The following is a 15,237-nucleotide window of genomic DNA, read 5'->3' as shown; positions in this document are numbered from 1 at the left end:
TGCTATCAGACTTATTTGCAGAAAGATGGATTTCTGCCAGTTATTCTTGAAACTTCTGTCCTGCTGATTAAAAAGTTCTACCAGACTTCCAAGTTCAGGGTTACCCTGTGTTGCTGGCAAGGAAGGGCATGTGGCTAAGGTATTTTTATTTTCTAGTTACTTTGATTCAATCAAAGTATAAATCTAATCTTTGCAGACTACTTTTAGAAATAAGGTAAATTTAAACTCAAACAAGCTTTAATTAAAAGCACCATAATTATACTTACCCAAGGCCATGGAGATTTTTTTTTTCAATCTTCTTTTGATATAACTTTAACTTCCATTCAGGTCATTGTTCTACTTTGCCATAACAGAGGTAAAATAATTGATGTGCCAAAAGATATACCTCAAGACCTTGGTGCCCAATACCTCCTTGCAATGTTCAAAGATAAGAAACATGATGTCCATCTGCTAAAACCCCTTCACTGCTTGTGACCGACTCACCACCTTTCTTTCTTTCTTTTAAAAATATTTTTTAGTTGTACATGGACACAGTACCTTTATTTTGTTTATTTACTTTTATGTGGTGCTGAGGATCGAACCCAGTGCCTCGAACCTGGGAGGTAAGCACTTTACCGCTGAGCCACACCCCAGCCACCCTAGCCATCTTTCTTTAGCCCAGTATTTCCTCAAGGAGCATCAGCTGGAAGAAGTGAGCCCCCTGCATGATAGGAAAGGCTGAACCCTGACTCCAAATTGGGGGCTAAAGGATGACAAGGAGAACTCCCTGGAAACATTCAAGGCTTGCACAAAACCCAGTCACCAGCCAAACTCCACTCGAGGGACTGACACAAACCAAAAAGACCTGACAGTTCTGACCATACAACAACTCTCAGCTCTTACTGCAAAATGTCTGTGTGTCATTTGTGAACCCATATGACACAGGCTAAAGTGTGTCCTCCTCAGTTCTTATGTTGAGGATCTAAATCCCATTGTGGTGATATTTGGAGGTGAGACCTTTATGGGGTAGTAATTAGAAGTGTGGCGCCATAATGATGGTATTAGTGCCTTTTTCAGAGCAGATCAAGGTTGGGTAGTGTAGTTCACTGACAGAGCAAGTGGTTAGCATGCACCAAGCCCCAGGTTCAATCCCCAATGCCAAGAAATTTTTTAAAAAATAGACTAGAGCATGCACTCTTGGACTGTATGCGCTTGTCTCCCTCCCCACTCGTACGCACAAAGATGAGGTCACGTAAGCACTTGGTGAAAAGACAGACATCTACAACTCAAGGAGACAGCCCTCTCAAGATACCCACCCTGCTGGTATCTTGGTCTTGAACATTCCAGTCTCTGGAACTGTCAAAAAATAAAGTTCTGTTGTTAAAGCCACCCAGTCTATGGTATTTTGATATGGTAGTCAAGGTGACTAAGACACTCTTCCTTGCTCTTTTGGAGAGTTTAAAAAATGAAAGTTAAAAAGAAAAAAAAAAAAGATTCAATGATTCAGAAGATGCTTCCACTGAATCAGAAGTGAAAAATGAAAACAGCTTTTTGAGCTTCTGCTGAGTTGAAGCTGAGGCCAAATCACACTCACTGTGCACCACACCAGGCCACAGAGAGCCAACAAGAAAGGCCAGGGCCCCCCTCACGCACCCCCATGCAGATTAGCCAACACTGGAAATTCATGTCACATGGTAAAGTTTAGATATGGCATATTCTCAATGTCATAGGAATGAGCCCCACATACCCGTACTAAGAGCCAAAGGACATATAAGAATTTCCGTGTGAGAAGGTGGGAAGGGCATTCTCCCTAGAAGGAACAGCATGAACAGACTCAGCAAGTTCTAAGCCACTAGGTGTTAACTGAAATGCCAAGTTCAGAGCGGGTAGAGCCACGGCTAAAGTCAAAGGAAAACTGAACAGAGTAAAAAATTAATAACTAGAGAAGCCCCTTTCTACTAGGAAGGTATTTTAAAAAATCCTACAGAGAATCATACTTATTCAAAGAAGGCAGGCAGCTGGGCCAGGAGGATTGGGCGGGCGTGCAGTTTTATCCTTGAAATGGACTGCAGACACTTCCCAGTCTTTTTTGCATTTGTCCTAGTACCCCACCTAGGAGAGCAGCGAGTCAGCAGCTCTGGGTCCAGGTGCCCCTCACTGGGTTGGAAGCTTGCTATAAGCTCAGGGAGGCTGATCCACCTCAGGATTTCAGGTTCCTCCTCTATAAAATAAGGAACCATCTACAAAGTATTCCTCAAGGACTCAGTTTTGTTCTTTCTTTGAAGGGATTTTATTCATCCCATGACTGGTGAGAATTTTCAAGAAGCTTAAAAATACGGATGGATACGGACAGAAAATTTTGATTAGAAAGAGACAAGAAACATGAAGGAAAGGGGGACACACAGGAGGCAGAGATGAGGCTACAACCCACAATCCGTGGGACAGACATGTACATCTGTGGTGGGGTGGGGGGCTCCTGGGTGCAACTGCTCACTCTCTGACAGTGAGGCAAAGGAGGTACCTGACCAGCTACATATGAATGTCCCTAAGATTCAGGCTAACCAGTGCCTGGGAGAAGTCACAATGTTAGTGTGTCTCCTAAGTTTAATACGAAAACGTTACAGACATTCATGCCTTGTTCCAAAGAAAGTAGAGAGCCTTTAACTTAATGACTGCCACAACAAGGCCTAATTTAATAACCCAGAGTAAAGAAATGCATTGTCTTGTTTCCCTTCGATTTATAACGTACACTGCTTCATGAAAGCTATGAATATAGAAAACTTTACATTGGCGCACAGCTTGCTCCAAACACAGCCATCTGCAGGGAGCAGCCATCTTTCCCAGTGGTCTTAGAGGCCTTATTCCCTTAACTCAGGGGCATCACTATATCTAGGACACTGTTCTCTCTCATCTAATGAGACCCACCTCATTCCTGCTTCCGTCATCTTTCTCATGAATACTGGTTTCTAGAAATGGGTCAACTCTTTCTAGTTCAAAATCATTGTACCCGGGTTTTAGCTATGTAGAAACGAAAGCACAACTATTCTAATAGCACCAGGGGAGCATATTGAGACTCATTTCACTTTTCTGATTTTGTTTTTAGATAGGTAATAAATCAAGATTCTGGAACCAAAATCTGTTAGAAAACCTACACAAGGAAATGGTGGATGTGATGGTTATACAAAGTACATGTATGAAGACTTGAATTGGGTGTCAACATACCTTATATACAAACTGAGATAAGAAAAATTGTGGCATATATGTGTATTAAGAATTGTAATGCAAAAAAACAAAATCAAAACAAAAATAAGTACATGTATAATGGCATAAATTGGCATGAACATACTTTATATAAAGAGATATGAAAAATTGTGCTCTATATGTGTAATAAGAATTGTAATGCAAAAAATTATTTTACAAAAAAAATGCACAATGAAATGTCTTCCTCTCCTCCTAGACTCTTTCCCCTCAGTTCTCACTTCTGCCACACATCAAGTTTCTTATGTATTAAAGTTTTTTAGGTACATGTAAGTAGATATGAATACAGACTCTGGGTTTTTCATTTTTTACACAAAAGTTGTCATATTACACATAGGACTTAACTCTGAATTTTTCACTTAATATATTTTGAAGATTGATCTCTAGCAGTAAATAGAGTATTCTCAATTTTTTATTTTTTACAGTATTCCATCGGCCAGATGGACCCTAGTCCCTCATTAATAAACACTGGAATTCTTTTCATTCAGTCTTTTGTTACTGTAATAATGCTGCCTAATGACCCTGCACATATGTCATTTTAATTTGTGGAAACATGTTTAAAGGATAAGCTCCAAAGTGGAAGTATAGTAGCACCCTTATCCATGTTTTTAATTTCCATGGTTTCAGCTACCCATAGACAACTACAATCCAAAAATATTAAATAGAAAATTCCAAAAGTAAGCAATTCATAAGTTTTAAGTTACACACTCTTCTGACTAGCACGATGAAATCTTGTGCCCTCCCATCTGGTATGTGAATCATTCCTTTGTCCAATGTATCCACATTGTATATGCTACCCCTCTATTATTTAGCAGCTATCTTATTAGTTATCAGATCTACTGTCACAGTATCTCAGAGCTTATGTTCAAGTTACCTTTATTTTACTTAATTATGGCCCCAAAATGTACATACAGTGATGCCAGCATATTTATCACCGTATATTACTATAATTGTTTTATCTTATTAATATTGTTGCTAATCTTATTATGTCTAATTTATAAATTAAACTTTATCATAGGTATGCAGTATAGGAAATAACATAGGGCTTGGTATTATTAGTGATTTCGGACACCACTGTCTTGGAACATATCCTTCTACATAAGCAGGGACTAATGTATTGGTTCAACGGTGTCTATGTTTATAAGTATAGACGGTCACTAAGATGCTTTGCAGAGAGAAAACTAAAAAAAAAAAAAAAAAAAAAGTGCAATGGATTAACTCTGTGGTTGGCTCAGCATCTTGGCCTAGAACTCCCCATCAGCCATATTTCAAATCATTGTGTGCTCAACTGCTTCCACTGCCACCTGCCAAGGCTCTCTGAGAAATTTGTGCCATATTTACAAAATCGGAGGAACACGCCCCCAGCGGGGATTTTAACTGCTAGGATGTGCGTGTTGTCTTTCTACAGCTGTGAGAGGGAAGACACAGCATTTCCTGCCAACTCAACAATGGAGGTTGCTGAGGTCCCCACAAAGACAACGATGGCATGAGGATCTGGAAGTGTGGGGCTGGCGGGGAGAAAGAGGCTACTAAAGCAAACTGCTGGGCGGCCTCAGCATGCAGACAGATGGTGGGAAAGAGGCCTCAGCCACTGAAGTCAGTTTCTTTCTTTCATTTCATTCCTCCATCAAAGGGCTGTGGCATGTCAGATGCTGTGCCAAATGCTCACAGCCACTCAGTGGCCATCAGCCCACTTAGGCCTCAATATGGGAAGAAATTTCAGACTGGACAGCTGTATGGGGCTGCCTCTCCCAGGTCAGGCCTGGCATGTTGTGAAAAAGTCATTCCCCTCCCTAGGCCTCCACTTCCTCACCTACCCCAAGACAGGGACAACAGTCCCAATACTGTTACAAAAAACCAAAATGTAGGTGGGGGTGAAACTCGGTGGTACGGCACCTGCCAAGCATGTGCAAGGCCCTGGATTCCACCCAGCACAGGAAAAGGTGGGTGTCGGGGGAAGTGAGCAGGTAAAGAATGGTCTTATTTATGTAAAAACAGACAAACCCAGTTATATGTGTATACAGAAAATACTCCAAAATGTTTGTTGCGGTAAATCACATAAAGCTTTTTCTTCTTTTCATTGACTTTCTAAATTTTCTATAATAAGCATTTTGAATTATTTTGTAATAGAGAGGACCAAATCATTTCTAAGGCATTTTCTAGAAGTGTCATGGAACAAAATTAAGTTGTAAGTTAGGAATAACGTTATTTGCTTCAGTGATGGTTAGCACACCTTACAGTTAAACACTTACTAGAAAATCAAAACCTAAACAAGGAACCATGTGATGGGCATTCCCTCACCCAGCTCACATCTAGACTCAGACTGGTGTTCTGCTCTTCTGAGGATTGGGCCAAAGGATTCTTAAAACACCCTGACAGTGTGGCTCTGCACTGCCCGGAGCTGCAGATTGAGTTTCTGGCTCCCATAACAACCTCTTTGCCTTAAGTTCATCTGCTTCCCCTTAGTCTCCATCAGATCTTGGCTTCCTGGAGGTATTTTCTATATGGCGCAGTTACCCATGAGAAAAACTGCAACAGCAACAAAGCACAGGAGAGTGCAGAGCCTTCCCAGAGACTGTGCACAGTCATTTAGCATCAATCTCTTAAATATCACACTATGGAATATTACCACCACAGGCTTCAAGTCCCAGACCTGGGTTCAAGTTCAACTTCCCTTATTTTAGCTTAGGCAAGTTCTGTAACGTTTTTGTTTCATCATCCCTAAGGGAGGGATAGAGGGAGAAGCACATCATTTGAACCACAGAAGATCGTGATGAGAATTTAATGTGTGTCAAAGCACTGGCACAATAATTAGCACAAAGTGAGCACACAGTGTCGGCTGTCATGCTCTCTTCCACTTTTGATTTTATCAGGTATTCAATAAGTGTTGGAGCTGAATCTATCAACTGGTAAGTTCAGGAGTTGCTGTCTGTGCAGTAAAAGCCCTTTTTCATTTTGCCCATAGTATGAGATAGAAAATTCTGGAATTTCTGTTTGGGAACATAAGATGAAAGCTAAGGAGCCCTTCACTCCCTTTCTACAGCACGACTCAACTGCTCAAGGAAGCACCCCAGCTGTGGAACATCAGTTAGTTGTCAGCCTGTGTGGGCTGGTCACCCACCAGGCCCTCAGGAGACTGATCCCTTCCCCCACTCCCACAGGTCACTTCTTCTCAATAACACAGTACCTGCAACACATGCTAGCACGCACCCACAGCCCAGCAAGCCAGGACTTAGGGAGTCATCAACTTGGAAAGTATGTTCAAAACATGTCCAACCCCAGCTCCAAAGCCATAAAGCTTTAAAGAAGAGGAATCAACAGCACAAGCCTTAGGGCGTCCGTCAAGGAGGCTCCTAGCCCTGGCAAACGAAGCACAGCCCTGGAACAACAGTGTTCCCTTAATTAAGCCACATGGCCTGAGAGAAGGCAGGTATGCCATCTTCCTTAATTAGTTGCAGTCAGGGAAGAAACAGCACACCTGACAGGGCACAGTCCACACCTGCGGAATGTAAGCAAAACACTCCTGGGAAGTCTGAGCTCACCTTCTTTACCTTGGCACTGAGCCGAATATTTGTTAGAAACTGTCCCCAGTCATCATGTTCAAGAGTTGTGATGGCTACTGCTCAGAAAAGCAAGGTGCCAGCCTACAGGGTCTTACTTTCCTCAGCAAGCACCACCCCAGATCAAAGACAATGTCAAAGCAAGACACACAGGGAGGGATCTTCTTGGGAAACTGTTGGACCCAACACCTATTTGCCTTCCCAGCAGCTGATTTTGGGGAGGTAGGTCAGCATGTTGGGCCATGCTTCCTGAGGATGCTGCCATTACAGCAGCCATGTCAGATTAGGGCATCACATAAATATTGTGATGTGCCCAGATCTCAAGCATACACCTTGTTGGACATTTGCAATAGTAAACCCTCACATGGCTACCAAGTGTATGGAGATACTCAACCTCTGAGTATCTCTCCAGACATAAATTCTCCTTCCCAATCATGACAACCTTTTCTGAATCACCTATGTGGCTGTGTGCTCTTTGTCATCGCACTGTAGAACTTTGTCATATGGATAGATGACAATCTATTTCTCCATCCCTGATGTGTGAGCTATTTCCTGTGGTTTTAGGCTAGGATGAATAAGATTTCTATGGATATTCTTGAACGTATCTTAAATTAAAAAAAAAAAACAACCTTTACTTCAGTGAAATGTACTGAACACATAATAAAATTCTCCCTGTTGAAGGGCACAATTCAATAGTTTTTAGGAAACTCAACAGTTGTGTGATCACTATTATTATCTAATTCCACGACGCTCGAGATGTCTTGTCATAGACGTCTGTTTTCATTTCGCCAGGGGTGGGGCCGCTGAGTTATAATGTAGCTGTTGTTTAGTTTTCTAAACCAGAAATGTCATTCCATGTCCTCAACAGCATTGGAAACTGTCAGTCTTTTTCACTGCGACCATTTGGGTGGCTGTGCAGTTCCACTTCAGATTTAATACCACTGTCTTAATTCCCCACTCTCTTGTCACTGATTTCATACACAGTGAAAGCTGCAATTCCCTACTGAAAACTCATCCAACAATCTTTAGAGTTGGTACTTCTTTTTGCTTTTCTTTTTAAAAATAAACACCTGTGTAGTGCTTCTAAAGCATTAGATAAAAAGACAAATCAAGTCCCCTGAGTTACTTGGGGGGAAAAAAAGGTATTTTTAAAACCTCTGGGGCCATTTGAATCTGGTAATTTTAAGTCTCTCTTGATACTAGGATGGTAATGTAGAACACGGTAGTGAAGGCTTTCTACCTGACACACACTGGCCCCTCTCAAACTGTAGCTGAACCCCAAATGCAAATAGTATGTCCAACATTATTCCATCTACAAAGGGACTCTCACTCTCCTCAAGTTATAATAACGGCAAGCATTAACTTTTTAATGCACATTATTTCATATAATTCTTGGAACACCTGTGAAGTGTACACAAATATTTCCATTGTACAGGTGAGAAAAACTGTACAATGCACAGACAAGTGGCATCACCTTTCCATGGTCACCCTGCTGTACAGTGGGATTTTTACCCAAGTCTTTCTGCCTCTAAAGCGCTGGGCTATTTGTCCTGCTCTCTACTGTCACATCTTCCTCCCCTGGAATTCGACAGGTTACTCTAGACACCTGTTGAGAAAAATTTGCTGATACAACATCTTCCCATAAAACTATTTGAAAAATAAATATTCAGGGCAAAGAAAAACCTTGTGAGAAGTATGAATGTTATTTATTTATTTTGCAGTCCTGGGGCTTGAACTCAGGGACATTGTGCCACTGAGCTACATCCCCAAGATGAGAGAGGGTCTCGCTAAGTTGTTAAGGCTGGCCTCAACTTGCCATCCTCCTGTCTCAGTCTCCTAAGTGGCTGGGATTACAGGCATGCACCATTGTGCCTGGCTAAAAAGTGTCAGTATTGAAACCAGGTTATGTACTGTTTTAATTCTTAAGAGTGAACAGTCACCAGCCCAACCATAACTTGAGGCAAATGATAATAAGCAACTTATTAAAGATTCAGGCTTCAAATTATCAGGACAGATAAGCTCCAGGGGGTTCAGCAGTTTAATGTATAGCAGTTTAATTCAGATGCCATGGCAGGGAACACCCCAGTCAAAGAAGCATGTATTGTTACTGACAAACTAGGCTGGGTGCTCTGGGGTATATAAGATACCTGTGCTCTCCCTTCTTTAGGGAATGGATCTCCTTTGCTGCTTTCTCGAACGTTCTAGTTGTCAGCAAAGGACAAAACCCACAAAGAATGAAAATTTAGTAACTGCCAAATCCTTTCTTCTCAAATCCTAATGTCTTATGCATGCACAGAGAGAAGTAAAGCACTCTGGATGGCAGACAAATGGCAGCAAATGTTTGGCGATTTGGAATAGCCGAGCCAATATTGTTGCAATAAGTTTTCTCTTCTCTTCTTTTCTCTTCTCTTCTACTGGGGACTGAACCAGGGGCCCTCACGACTGGGCCCCAGCCCCAGCCCTTTCGTATATTTTATTGAGACAGATCTCGCCAAGTTGCTTAGGGTCTTGCTAAGTTTCTGAGGCTGACTTTAAACTTGAGATCCTCCTGCCTCAGTCTCCTGAGTCACTGGGATTACAGGAGTACACCACCGCACCTGGCTGCAGTAAGATTTCTAAGGTAATATTTCTGGAGGTCTGGGGGCTCCTAGGTATCAGGGATGTAATTCTGAGTAATATATACCTGGCCTTCCTAGGGCTCACAAGCTGATATGGCACGTGGTTTTGCTGGGAGGTGGAGTCACCTGACTACTGTGATTTTGCTAACTGGCCTTGATTCTCACCCTTCCTTTTCTTCTGACACAGAGGTAAGGGGAAGGGGTGGGCATTCTATTTATCAAATCTTGGCCAATCACCTACTATATTCCAGGCCAAACATAACTACATGCCTGGACAATTATGCAAACAACCCACAAAGCCCCCAACAGGGAAAAATGGCCTGAGGTGAGACAGGAAAGGAACACTAGGATTCTTCTCAAGTAGAGAAGAAACCATGGGCCTGCTCTACTGTAGCACCCTTGCATCTCCAGAGGTCCGACAACAAGGAGACAGATGTGGAAGTGCAGCCAAGGAGACTTTGATCCTCACATAATCTTCCTGCTCATCGTCCCCACCCCACACCAAAGTGCACAATCAAATACAATGGCAAGCTCAGTCTAACAGCTAGTTGTGTTTACATGGTACAAGGCAAAGAGTTATTGACTTAAAATTTTTCATGCCACATACTTGATTGGCAGAATGGCTCTTCTGGAGTCATAAATGAGCAGCACCTGCTTCGACTTAACTATCTGGCCTTAAAGTCAGACACTGGCTACTTAAATATGACTAGGGGTTGGGGAACAAACTTTAACCCAAAGGATAACCAGGTTAGTGCAAAATGCCAATGTAGAATTGAGAAGAGGAAAAAGCCAGTTTGGACTACTTTTTTTTTTTTTTTAAGAGAGGAAAGAAAATTTAAACAGGAAAAAAATGAGTGAATGATTATTTATAGTTTAAACAAATTCTACTTTCGGAGATAAAACAGAAAAAAATGAGTATGCAGAGGAACAGAGGATATCAGGCCACAAAGATAGTCTCTAAGGCACAATGTCACAGGATAGCCATTTTCACAAAATTGCACCAGTATGTACCCAAAGTCTTTCAAATCCACATGCCATTCCTTTCTGTCATTCAAATGTCAAAACTTAGCTTTCCCATAACAAAAGTCTGCTTGCTCAGACTTCCCAAGGGGAGTTTCATTTTATTAGGTTGTTGTTTTCCAGTGCTAAGGCTCAAACCTAGGGCCTCACAAATGCTAAGCAAATGTTCTACCACTGAGCTGACCCCCAACCCCATCTCATTAGCTTCGAGGACTGTCACTCATTCTCTCCTGACATGGGCCCTGGGTTCTGCTGGAGGTCTGCCCTCTGGTTTGGGCATAAGCAGAGCCTGAAGCACTTTTTGCTAATTAACCTGTTTTGTTTTGCCTTGAGGAGTTTTTCCTAAGGATACAAATAAAGGGTTTTTACCAGGAAAAGTGAACCCAACCAAAATAAATTGCACATATAAAGAAGGGAATACAGATACTCCTCATCTTACAGAAGGACAACTCCCCACCACATAAGCCCAATGTAAGCTGAAAATACTGTTAACTGAAAAAGGCATCAAATATCCCAAACCTACCAAGCAGCAGAACTTAGCCACACAGAGCATCAGTGGCTTCCCCTCGTGATCATGGGTTAACTGGAAACCGGCTCACTGTCACTGTCAAAATTCCAAAATCTGTTTTCCACTACATGCATTTTGCTTTTGAATCATTGTAAAGTTAAAAAATTGTAAATCGAGTCATCGTTAACTTGGGGACCCGCTGTATGTAGATCACAAGAAGTTACTTCACATGGATACTTACAGAATTCCATCTTTCTCTGTTTCCAGTGTGAGGGTAGCACATGCATCAATGGTGTGCTGATTAAAACAGTTTATTTAAGCACTCAGTCAACACTCATTTATTCAGTGCTATCCAATAATGAACAACTATACACACCAGTTCCTCCTCTAGGGAAAGTTTGAAAGGCTTCTCCAATTACCTGTCCTTTGTGCTGAAGAAATCACTTTACTTTTAGTTATTTAAGACTATCTGAGATACTAACAACACCCATAAAAACCTTTCCAGTGGGGAAATTTACAGAAATTAAGTGAATCTCCTCAGTAAATAAAAACCAAAGTTATTCAGGTCAAAAGTTGTGAAACCCAGAATTATTATCATATTTTTGCAACACAGAACATAGTGATGATCAATGGCACTAAAAATAGCCCAGAAAAAAATTATGAGACTACATAACTAGAAACAAGAAAAACAACAACCTTATCCAAAATAGCAAAGCATCCCTTAATGTGGTTCATTTCTCTATGAATTATTTTGACAATAGGAAATGGAATTTAAAAATTTTTTCCTTGAATTCAAAACTGTATTTCCCCTCCCATGTGTCCTCTGGGAAAATCTTGTTCATAAACAAATAATTCCCAGATAACTGCCTCCACACGGCTCAATGCTGACAACAGCTCCCTAACTTGCCCCTCCGTGTTCCTGCCGCCTCATCAGTGATGTCATGGAAAGACATCGACCTACTGTTATTATTGCCGAGCGAGAGACTGCAAAGGAAATTATGCTGCTGCCTCTACATTTTAATTTTCCATGAAAAATTATTCTCATTGCTACAGCCGCTTAGATGGTGAAAAAGAAAAATGATTTAATTAGGAAATGGCCATAATTAGATTTTTTTTCCAGAACACTCTTTCAACATAAAAAGTTACATTACAACACAGCTTCATTTGGTTGCACAATTTATTTTCATTGGATCATTCCAGAAGAAAGGGAATATACTGAACTATAAACTTTACATTCACATGAGCTTTTCTTTTTTTTTTTTTTCCCTTTGGTACTGGGAATTGAACCCAGGGGTGCATTACCACTGAGCCATATCCTCAGCACTTTTTATTTTTTATTTTGAGACAGGGTCTCGCTAAGTTGCCTAGGGCCTCACTAAGTTGCTGAAGCTGGCTTTTAATTCGTGATCATCCTGTCTCAGGCTTCTGAGTCGCTGGGATTACAGGTATGCACCACCCTGCCTGGCTCAAACGAGCTTTGAGGTGTGGTGAGAAGGGGTGAGAAAGCTGAAGAAGTGGAAGCTAAGGAGAACCATCAATAGTGAACTAAGGGGGAGAAGCCACTTGGCTTGTGATGTCCTTTGACCACCTCAGAAGTGAAGAAAGACAGCAGCAGGCTCCCCATCCAAAGACAGAGCGACAGCAAGGATGGGAATAAGATGGCAGTAATATAAGAAATAACAGTAGTAACAACGCTGTTAGAAAAAGGAAGAGAACCATCTCTGTTCAGCAAAGTGAAAGCCAAATACGACAGGCATGGTAACTGTACTTCTAGGGTTTCTTTCTCAGTCTGTTCTTGTGTATGTGCACACAGGTATGCGTGCACCAGGAAATGAACCTAGGAATTCTGATTGCAGAACCTGAAGGATCTGTCTACTGGTTACCTCCTCAGAAGCTCAAAGTAGGATTCAATGTTAAGCCTGAGAGCTTTCCTACAGATCAATTTATTTAAAACTCAGTTTTTTTTTTTAATTCCACCAGAAATGGCAGAAGTTTTACCAATGATCTTGGACACATTTGAAAATTCCCAACAGCAAATGAACACTAGTAGTATCATTGATAATGCTTTTACAAGTTCATTAGTATTTAAAACAGGTTTAATTTTGTCTAGTCAAAACTCCCTAGTTCAGTATCTTGGCAATAGGTCAAGAGACATGTCAACATGTCACTGAGAAAAGACACTGGATATTGCTGCTATCTTCAATCAGGCTCCTGAGACTTGCCAAGACGCATGTGAGAATAGCAGTGGAAACTCTGAAAACTTTATGCTCTTAAGAGTTCTTCATGGGGATAAATCAAGCAGGCTAAAATTTACCGTGGAACCTTTTGACTCCTAAGAGAAACTTCTATACAAGAAACGTAGTCCAGGATGGCGGTCATGTTACTCCACAAGGAGATGTTGTTATGGAGACAGCTTTGAAGGCTCCCAGGCGATGCCAGTGTATAATTAAGGCTAGCAGTGATCACAGAACAGCCAGTGTGATCTCCATGGAAACCACCAAACATACATTTTCACATGCAGGCAACTGTTCTGAATCAATGACTCTTTATATAGGTTTAAAAACATTGTGAATGGTGGATCAATTGCTTCTTTTGTTAAACAATGTCTAATTCAATGCGTTGTGAGAGATCTTGTTCTCATGCATGCTGAATTTGGAGCCGTGTCTAGAGGAGGCAGTCCATAACTAAATTTATTGCCTAGGACTTGTGAATACAAATGGTAAATTCAGATCCAGGAAGTCACTGGTTAATTTTGTGAAAGAATTAAACTAGTGGTTTGATAGCGCCACAGAGGACCTGCCAACTACGGGCTCTCACTAATCCAGGGCTTTCAATATATTTTTTAATCCTCTTAATAAGGTAGACATTATTATTATACTTGTTTGCTTAAGAAAAAAATGATTCATACACCTAGAAAGTGGCAGATCTAGAATTCTAATATAGGTCAAAATTAGGTCTCTGGGACTCTACGTAATGCTGTTTGTAGAACACTTGCCACTCCCAAATAGTTTTACTTAATTATTTCATATAATCTGCTTTGAACCAATTAGGAGTCCAGGTTCTAGCAAAAATCAACACACTCACATGGAACTGAGTCTGTGAAGGCTTTGACCATCTTCCATCTGGATCACGTGAGCAGCATTCCATTCTACAGGGGAATGGGCAGGGAGATCCCATTCCATAAGTGTGAAATTTGACTGTCCAAGCCAAATAAAAAGGGGAACAAAGATTCCAATAAATCTTTATTTTTAGTCAGACAATTGTGGGTTTTAATTTTTATTAACATGCATTAGCTGCACATATTAATGAGGTGCAGTGTGATATTTCAACACATGTATACAGTGTGTCCTAATTCAATCAGGATGATTAGCATTTCCCTTTATCAATTTTTTAAATTTATTTATTTGTTCTAATCAGTTATACATGACAGAAGAATGCTCTTCAATTCATTATACACAAATGGAGCAAAATTTTTTATTTCTCTGGGTGTATCACTATTCCAATAAATCTTTTGTCACACCGACATCACAATCTTCCTCAAGAAAGGGTGGAACTTAGTGACAGGGACTGAAGGTCAGGTTGCTGAATGGTTTCCTACTGTATTTTGATCAGTTCTACTAAATCATTTTTAAATCTGGAAAGTGCTTTATTAAATAGGCACTGGTCATTAATGCCATGGTTCCTAGCAGATCACTATACGATGCTCTAATGGATGTGAACGACTTTGACATTTAGTCTTAAATATCAGATTGTCATTATTGTCATAGCTCATTAGAATCCTAACATTTCTGAGCTGTCTACAAATACTTTCAGTCCAGGCTCTGCTTTAAAAGTGAAACAACTGAGGATTAAAGGATGTCTTAGTCCATTTGGGCTGCTATGACAAAATACCAGAGACTAGGTAGCTTATAAACAATAGGAAGAAATATATTTCTCAAAAGAAAGAAAGAAAGAATCATATTTCTCATAGTTCCAAAGGATGCTTTCTCATAGACTGTGCCCTCTCAACTGTGTCCTTGCGTGACAGAAGAAGGAACAAGGCAGCTCTCTGGTACTTCTTTTATAAGGATATTAATATCACTCATGAGGGCCCTGCCTTCATGACAGTCATCCCCTCAAAGTCCCTCCTTCTAATATCATCACTCTGGGGATGAGGACTTGACGGGCAGGCCCAAGATGGTTGTAGTTAGGCTCCCTGGCCAAGATTCCAGCAGGCTATGCTTTTCGTATGTAGTTGAGGTCACGGACACTCTGATTCAGCATATGTACTCAAGGTCATAAACATCTGCTGGTG

The 15,237-nt window shown here is 41.0% G+C and overlaps 1 protein-coding gene across 8 annotated transcripts in view; it reads right to left on the bottom strand.

The window, feature by feature from the left end:
- Positions 1-15,237, bottom strand: part of Slc35d4 (solute carrier family 35 member D4) — a 120,973-nt gene that overhangs the window by 23,751 nt on the left and 81,985 nt on the right. The window lies entirely within an intron of this gene.

This window comes from Ictidomys tridecemlineatus, chromosome 13 (assembly GCF_052094955.1).
Source record: "Ictidomys tridecemlineatus isolate mIctTri1 chromosome 13, mIctTri1.hap1, whole genome shotgun sequence".
NCBI lineage: Eukaryota > Metazoa > Chordata > Mammalia > Rodentia > Sciuridae > Ictidomys > Ictidomys tridecemlineatus.
Note: the sequence above shows the minus strand (reverse complement) of the source record. Positions and strands in the feature narration are given on the sequence as shown.